Consider the following 8,929-nt stretch of genomic DNA (forward strand, 5'->3'; position numbering starts at 1 on the left):
AAACTTCTGTAGCACCGCAAACTTTCATAGTACTTATTGCTGCAATTTTACATGGATTTCTATAATTATTTGAGTGATGGCTCTCTTAACCACTAGGATGTAAGCTCTATTAGGGAAGGGATCTTACTTGTTATTGCTCACTATTATATCTCAGTGCTTGGTGAATGCAACCACAGAATAAATACTTGCTGAATGAAAGAATTTCTGCAATGGGTCCCTGGATTCTTTGGAAACATATTTACATGTAATTAATATAATTTCTGCACTATAAGGATAAAACAAACAAAAATTGGATTCAATTGAGAGAATTTAGTAAACGCTACATAAACAGCTTATGTGTGATGATAAAACTCCTTGGCTATGTCTATGTAGTTACACTATACAATGAAAATACAAAACATCAATTAACTATTTATATATTGGAAACAGCCACATGGTATCCTGTTTTATTTTTCATTCCCTGAATATCTATGGATTTAAGTCAGAAAATATGCAATATAATTTCTGAATCCAGAAATCAAAACAGCCAAAGCTCATTGGAATACTTTTATTTGATGAAATATTTTTATGCTTTCCTCAAAAAATAGGAATGGCCCATTTTCAAAGGCTCCAACTCCTGAAGAATACATCTGGCCTAGTTGCAACACATACATTTTATTTTCTTGGTATAAATAAGCAGCCGTTATTTAGTATCCTATAAGAATTTAAACTAGATTTCATATAAAAACATTTTTAAGAAGTGGTGGCATGTTCTTGTAGTTCTAACTGCTCAGGAGGCTGTGGCGGGAGGATTGCTTGAGACCAGGAGTTTGAGGCCATAGTGAGCTATGATCATGCCACTGCACTCCAGCCTGAGCAACAGAGTGAGACTCTGCCTCTCCCTCTCTTCATATATACATATATATGTATATATATGTATTCATATATATATACTTATATACTCATATATACATATATATGAAACTGACTAAAACACCATATTTACCACATTGACATTGTATTACAAATTATATTGCATTACAAGAAAGTATACGCTTCATGAGACCATGCAGATCATCTTCTTCCGATTCTTACCTTTATTTTGCTTCAAATATTGCTAAAAATTTTAAACCATAGCATAAAAATTTGTTACTGATATTATAATTGTAGTATAATTTATATCACAAGACTTGCCTATTAGTCTTTACTGTTGGAATATCCCAGCTATGGAGAATCTTAGGTTTTTAGATTAAAAAATAAAGAATATCCTAGCTAGATTGTAAGTCACTTGAGTAAAAACAAAACTTTATGCATATATTCACATACGTAAGTATATGCATATGTATATACTTACATGCATGTGTGTACATGTGATGTATCCCTTATTAACTAGGATGAGCATGTAGTAGAGTATCAAGTAAAATTTGCTGATTGAATGTTGAGGAAAAGCACAGACTCAATATTTTAAGTGTGAACTGCCCATAAAGCAACCAAGACTCTCTTATAACTAAAATAAGATTGGCAGTTATGTGAGGACCTCTGCTGTGGTTTTTGATATGATTGCCCCCGTAAGGATATAAGAATAAACAAAGTCAGTTTTTCCTATTGAACTCTCACAACACAGAACACTTCTTTGACTCAGATGTGTGGGTTTTTTTCCCTCCACACACCAAGCAATTCTGCAGCTGATTTTTCAGTAGACACCAGCTAAGTGTCCTCTAATTTAGTTCAGTGCTGATGCTGTCTACCCGGAAATAGCACTAGACCTCACAGGTAGAAGGCTCAAACCCACAGAACTGTTCTCCACTTCAGATACTGGTTGTAAATTTCAGGGTGTGGCCCATGCTTCTGACTCACTGCCTGTAAATCGTTCCCACGACCCCCTCTTTGGTTTCGATTAATTTGCTAAAGTGGCTTACAGAACTCAGGGTAACACTGAGTTACTCATTTATTAGAAAGGATATGACAAAGGTTACAGATGAACAACTAGATGAGACATGCAGAGAGCCAGGTATGGGAAGAGGCATGGAGGTGGAGTCCTGTCCCAGGTACTCCACCCTCCAGGAACTTCTCTGGACCCAGCTATCTGGAAGACCCCAGAACTCCATCCTTTTGGGTTTTTAGGGAAACTTCATCACCTGGGCGTGATTGATTAAGTCATTGGTCATTGGTTTGTCAGCCCAACCTTCAGTCCCTCTTCCTTCCTCAGAGGTTGGTGGGCGGGACTAAATCACTTGGTTGGTTCCCTTGGCAACCAGCCCCCATCCTGAAGCTATTTAGGGGTTCCCAGACACTAATCATCTCATTAGCATACAAAAGACATTTATCACTCTGGAGATTCCAAGGATTGTAGGAGTTATTCATCAGGGAAACAAGGACAAAGACCAAGTATATATTTCACAGTATTACGGTCCCATTCAAATTTCTTCTTAGCTGAACGACTTAAAAGACAAATGACTGGTTTTTGATAGTCAAAAAAGCAATGACTAAATTGGTCATCATTGGGCTAATTTAATATAGATTCTTTACCTTTTTTTAGAATCATACATTTGTAATGAAAGTTCTCTGTTAAATAAGAAGTAAAATGTGACAGGATTTGTGCATTAAATAACATATTTAGGTGTAAGTGAGATTCTGAGAAACTTGTGTAATGCTCACTCTTTCTACCATAAACTAGAAGAGATTGGGGCAGGAGTAGGGGCGGAAATGATATGGTAAGGATGAAGGGTGGTATCTTTGTCCATTATTGCTGCTGTAACAAAATACCATAGACTGAGTGGCTTATAAACAATTCTGAAGCTTGGAAAGAACAAGATCAAGGTGCCAGCAGATTCCATATCTGGTGAGGAGCAGTTTTCTGGTTCATTGATGCCAACTTCTTGCTGTATCCTCACAAGGTAGAAGGGGCAAGGCAGCTCTCTAGGGTCTCTTTTATAAGCCCACTGATCCATTCATGAAGGCTCAACCCTTATGACCAAATCACTTCCCAAAGGCCACTCCTTCTAATACCATCACATTGGTGATTAGGTTTCTACATATGAGTTTTGGAGGAAAACAAACTTTCAGACCATAGCAGTGTGGAAACAAGGGAAAAAGTATTTTTGTTGTTGTGTTCTGTTTTAGCAGAAGTTAGAAGCTAGGCACATTAGATAAATTATCTAACTTAATTTTGAAGTCAACTCGATCAAGTAGCTATTGTTATCTTCTTTGTTTTGAAGAGAGGTTCAGAAAGAGTAAGTATTGTGTCAATTATGAAGAGCTGATAAGACCAACTTGGAACCCAGGACAAACTTGAAAGAAACCCTGAGAGTTTTCCAGTATAATTTTAGGGAGACAAGTCTGATTCTTTATTCTAACATGTCTATAGTTTAACATTTTACCTATGGCATTAGCCATCAAAAGGACACTTCAAATTTCCTAAGTAGGATAATAGTATCCTAAATCTAATAAGATGTGACACAAGATCTAGGAAAAGATGACTCTGCTAACTAGGCTGGTAAGATGTTTTCTGTGACAGGCTCAACAAGAGGACATTCTTGCTCTTTCTCTTAACAGTGTCTGAAGGGGTCAGCTGCCACTTGGAGGACATGCTGGAGCTGAAGGGAACTTGGTGCAAGTGATGTGCTGCCTCCTCTGCTCTTGTGGACTGGCCATCTCCCAGCTCCCAGAGGGCTCCAGGCTGCCTCAGGGGCAGTCCCAGCTGTCCCCTCTTATAATATGCATTTAATTCAAGGTTGGTTTTCTCACATTTATAAAATGCTGCTACAGCTACAAATCAGGCAGACAGTTGTTTTCTAAGCATAGTAAACTGTAAGGTGCATATATACATATGGGTCTGTGCATATATATAAGGTGCATATATATACATATAAATTATACATATATACTTTTAACTTCAATCTTCACAACAATTATGATCTTTATCAGTTCATCTTGAAAAATGAAGATAGTTTCTTATAAACATACCTTAGTTACCTGTGTAATATTACGTGTTTACTTTCAAAGTTTAGATTCAGGCAGTATTTACCCAATTGGTAGGATTAAAGTAGGTGAAAAAAGTTCTGGTTTTCTGTGAGCCAGCTGAAAGGTCTTAAGCATGTCACTTTAGTTCTCAGTGTTACAGCTTTTTGTCTCCCACAGTTCAGTGAATGGAAGGAAGTGGCGCCCAGCAGCTTCCTCCCTTCCGCCTCCCGCAGCTTGGCGAATGGCAGCATTATAGCTCTTTCACTCCTGCAGATTGACAAGTTCCTTGTTCTTGTCCTACAATCAAGAGGAATAAGATACGTGGAAATCGTAGAGTGAGTAAAGCAGAATAGAATTTTATTGAGCCACAGAAGGAAAGCTTTCAGCAGTGAGAGGGGACCCGAAAGCGGGTTTCCATCTGTGAGGTTGAATCTAGGGTTTTGATGAGCTTAGAATGGGGGAAATGTGTGCTGATTGGTTCATGGATGCCCTTGGAAAAGGCGCCATTCGATTGGTTAAAAGGGATCATTCAGAAGGAACCAGTTGAGAGACAGTGGGTAAGACAGGGATGGAACTTCTCACTCCAGTCTTGGACTCTATCCAGAACTGGCCGCTCAGTTTTCAGGCTTCCGACCGTCCTTGACCTGAAGGTCGAGTTTCACTGGGAACTCATCCTTGTCTGCCTAGGAACTTGTCTTTCTCCTGTCACTATCATTGATAGCTCAATACCTTCATCAGGAAAATGCGATTGGATGCATGTGTAGGTAACTACTGGGGACTTCCTTTATCCATCCATTTCTATCTTGTCTAAACTCACTGTTAATTGAATATAAAGATATTTTATTATAATCCTAGTAAATCACAATTAAGATGATAAATATTCCAGTAAAGTTATATAATACAATCTCAAGCCAAATATATATGCATGTTTATGTACATGTGTATACATATGCACATATATACGTGCATATTTTGTTAATTATGTATACATGTATAAATTAATTGTTTTGGCTGACATTCATCATTGTTCCCCCCACTTTCATTGTATTCAGATTTCTCACCTGTGTAGTGTTTACAGTTTATGTTGTCTACCCCTGGCTTAGCTCCCACATAGTCTGGAATTTGCTCATTCTTCTCACAGGAGTTGTTTCTTTCAGCCATGGTTTTACAATGTAAGACAACCCCCATTACTTCAATTGCTTGGGTCAGAGATGGTCACTTGACATAGGTTTGGTCAATGAGGAAAACTGGTTTTGGGAGTGGGCAAAGGACAGGTAAACTGGGGAGGTTTCTGAGGGAGATGTGCTTCAGGACTTCAGCAGGAGATGTAGAGGAAACTGGCCTGTGAAACAAAATAAAATAGATAAAGCAGATTCACAGAGATGAGAAGTGATACAGATGAAGAATGAGTACTAAAGGTATCCAGTACCTAGGTCCCACCTGTTCCAAAGGCCAGCTACATCTGTGCCCTCAGATTCTGCAAAACACTCATATTCTTATAATCAACTCCATTTTTGCTTAAGGTGGTTTCAGAAAGGTTCTGTTATTTGCAATCAAAGCAGTCCTAACCAATGTGACCTCCAGCCAGCCATATTTACTCCCAACCAGTCAAATGTATTTAATTCTCTGTCTGTATAGTAAGTACTGTAATCTGCGCAACTCGGATCTAATGTACATTCATTTTGATCAATGTGTACAACTACTAAAAGAGTTTTTCAAGGTAACTTGCATTTATGAATCTCTCCATTCCATTTTCTCCACCAGCTACTGAACTATTACTTTGCAGCAAAACTCTTGAAATGAATTGTGTATATTTGCTGTCTCCAATTAATATCCTCCATTCTCTACTACACCTACTTTAATCCACTTCTTTTCCTGTGTCTAAAATGCTTATGTCTTGGTCACTAATAAACTCCATTAGAAAGCTTGTGGTTGATGTTGTGTCTTCATTTTATTTGGCCTATCAGCATTTGACAATTGATCATTTCCTCTTTGACAAATTTTCTTGACTTAGCTTTCAGGACACCACACTCTTCCAGCTTTTCTCCTGCCTCATTGGTAACTCCTTCTCATTCTTCCTTGCTAGTTTCTTCTCTTCTCCCAGTTCCTTTATTGTTAAAGTGGTCCCGGCTCAGTCCCTGGGCTTATTTTCTTCTTCTTCTCCTTTTCCTCCTCCTCCTCCTCCCCCTCCTCCTCCTCACCCTCCTCCTCCTCCTCCTCTTCCCCCTCCTCCTCCTGCTTCTGCTGCTGCTTCTGCTTCTTCTTCTTCCTTTTCCTCTTCCTCTTCCTCTTCCTCTTCCTCCTCCTCCTCCTCCTCCTCCTCCTCCTCCTCCTCCTCTTCCTCTTCTTCTTCTTCTTCTTCTTCCTCCCCCTCTTCATTTGAGACGAGGTCTCACTCTGTCACCCAGGCTGGAGGAGTGCAGTGGAGCAATCTTGGCTCTCTGCAAGCTCCGCCTCCCGAGTTCAAACGATCCTCTTGCCTCAGTTTCCTGAGTAGCTGGGACTACAGGTGCATGCCACCATGCTCAGCTAATTTTTTGTATTTTTAGTAGAGATGGGGTTTCACTGAGTTAGCCAGGATGGTCTCAATCTCCTGACCTCATGATCTGCCCTCCTCAGCCTCCCAAAGTGCTGGGATTACAGGTGTGAGACACCGAGCCTGGCCTATTTTCTTCTTAATCTATAGTAATATCCTTATTGATCTCATCTAGTCTCATAACTTTAAATACATTTTTATACCAACAACTCCCAAATATATGTCTCCAGCCACAGCTTTCTCCCAACCCCTAAACATAACTAGTTACTTGATATTTCCAAGTGGATATCTAACTGAGAGCCTCAACTCAACATATCCAACATTGGCCATCTGATGTATCCTGCATTACCTGTAATTATGCCATCTCTGTTGTTAACTATTCCATCCTTCTAGTTTCTCAGGTCAGATATCCTGTAGTCATCCTTGGCTTCACTATTTCTCACACATATATATAAATGTGTTTTTTTCACTATGAAATTCCTTGGCTTGGCTTCGAAATATGTAAAGAATCTCACCCCTTATTGCCTCTTCCATCGTACCACCATTGTCTGAACCACCATTGTTTCCTGCCAGGATGCCTGCAGTGTTTCATAGCTGGTCTCCTTGCCTCCTTTACCTTTGACCTCCTTCAGTGGATTCTCAAAAAAAAAAAAAAAAAAAAACTAGAATGGTTCTGTTAAAAATGTACATCAGATGATGTGACACTTGTGCTCAAAACCCTTCTACAGTTCCTTTTTTCAACTTAGAGTAAAAGCTATAGTCCATAGAATGGTTTACAAGGTCTTGCTTGATCCAGCCCTTTCTCTCCTCTGACTACATCTCCTACTCCACTCCAGTATGCTCTTACCTCGGGACATTTGTGCTGACTGCTTCCTCTTCCTGACCTACCCGTCTCCCAGATATCTGCATGGCCAAATCCCCCAAGTCCTTCACGTATTTTCTCAAATTCCCTATTCTCAATGATACCTGTTTCTTTCCACTATCTAACATCCTATAAAGTTGCAAATCCATTGCATTTATTGCTTATTGTCTCCCCCCATGAGAATGTAAGCTCCACAAGGACAGGGACCTTGGTTTCATTTACTGATATATCCAAGGGCCTAAAAGAGTGCGCAGAAAATTGGTGGAAATCAATACATTTATTGTTGAAGGTATGAGGAGGAGCCTGGTGCATCATGAATTCAAGTAATGTTCCCTTAGTCCAACATATAGTAAATTGAAAAGTTGGGATCCCATCTGTTTGATTAACATCATGCTTGGAGTAATTTATACAATTCCTAGGGGGAAAAGTGCATTAAATAATTTGTTCCTTATCTATTAAACTGCACATAAACTGGTGTAAATCATTCCAATTCTGCTTATTTATGAATTGCCAAGTTTTGTTATCAAAAAAATCATTGCGTATCAGCACATCACAACTTTTATGTTGGCTCCAGTGATTATATGTTCTCTTTCCATTTGGCACCAACAAACAAAAACAAAACTAAATATACACAAAAGTGTTCAGAAATTGTATGTTGGCTTACTTCTGTGTTTCTGGTCTACATCTAACTTGAAGACATGGTGGAGTGGAGAGAGGAGGGAATGAGGAGGAAAACTTCTTTCTCCTAAAACCCATTTAAAGAGTAACATAAGTTAAGAAGTTTCTTTAAACATTTAAATTTTAGAGTCAGGGGTACATGTGCAGGTTTGTTACATAGGCATATTGCATAATGCTGAGGTTTGGGCTTCAACTGAATCCATCACCCAGAGAGTAAGCATAGAACACAATAAGTAGTTTTTCAACCCTTGCCTACTCTCTCCCCTCTCTAGTATTCCCCATTATCTATTGTTCCCTTGTTTTATGTCCATGTATGCTCAATGTTTAGCTCTCTTATAAGTGAGAACATGTAGTATTTGGTTTTCTGTTTCTGTATTAATTCAGTTAGGATAATGACCTCCAGCTGCATCCATGTTGCTGCGAATGACGTGATTTCATTCTTTTTTATGACTGTGTAGTATTCCATGATGTTTAAGTTTTCTTTCACATTTCCTTCATCCAATCCTCAGTTGATGGGCACCTAGGTTGATTACATGTCTCTGCTATTGTGAATAGTGCTGTGACAAACATAGGAGTGCAGGTGTCTTTGGTAGAACAATGTATCTTCCTTTGGATATATACCCAGTAACGGGATTGCTGAGTCAAATGGTAATTCTATGTTTAATTCTTCGAGAAGTCTCCAAGCTGCTTTTCACAGGGGCTGAACTAATTTACAATCCCACCAACAACGTATAAGGCATCGCCTTTGGTTCCCAATGGGTTATTTTTGTTGTTGTTGTTATTTGAGACAGGGTCTTGCTCTGTCACCCAGGCTGGAGTGCAGTGGTGCAATTGCAGCTCACTGCAGCCTCAACTTCCCAGGATCAAGAGATCTTCCCACTTCAGGGTCCTGAGGAGCTGAGACCACAGGC

This window comes from Papio anubis, chromosome 1 (genome assembly GCF_008728515.1).
Source record: "Papio anubis isolate 15944 chromosome 1, Panubis1.0, whole genome shotgun sequence".
Taxonomy (NCBI): Eukaryota; Metazoa; Chordata; class Mammalia; order Primates; family Cercopithecidae; genus Papio; species Papio anubis.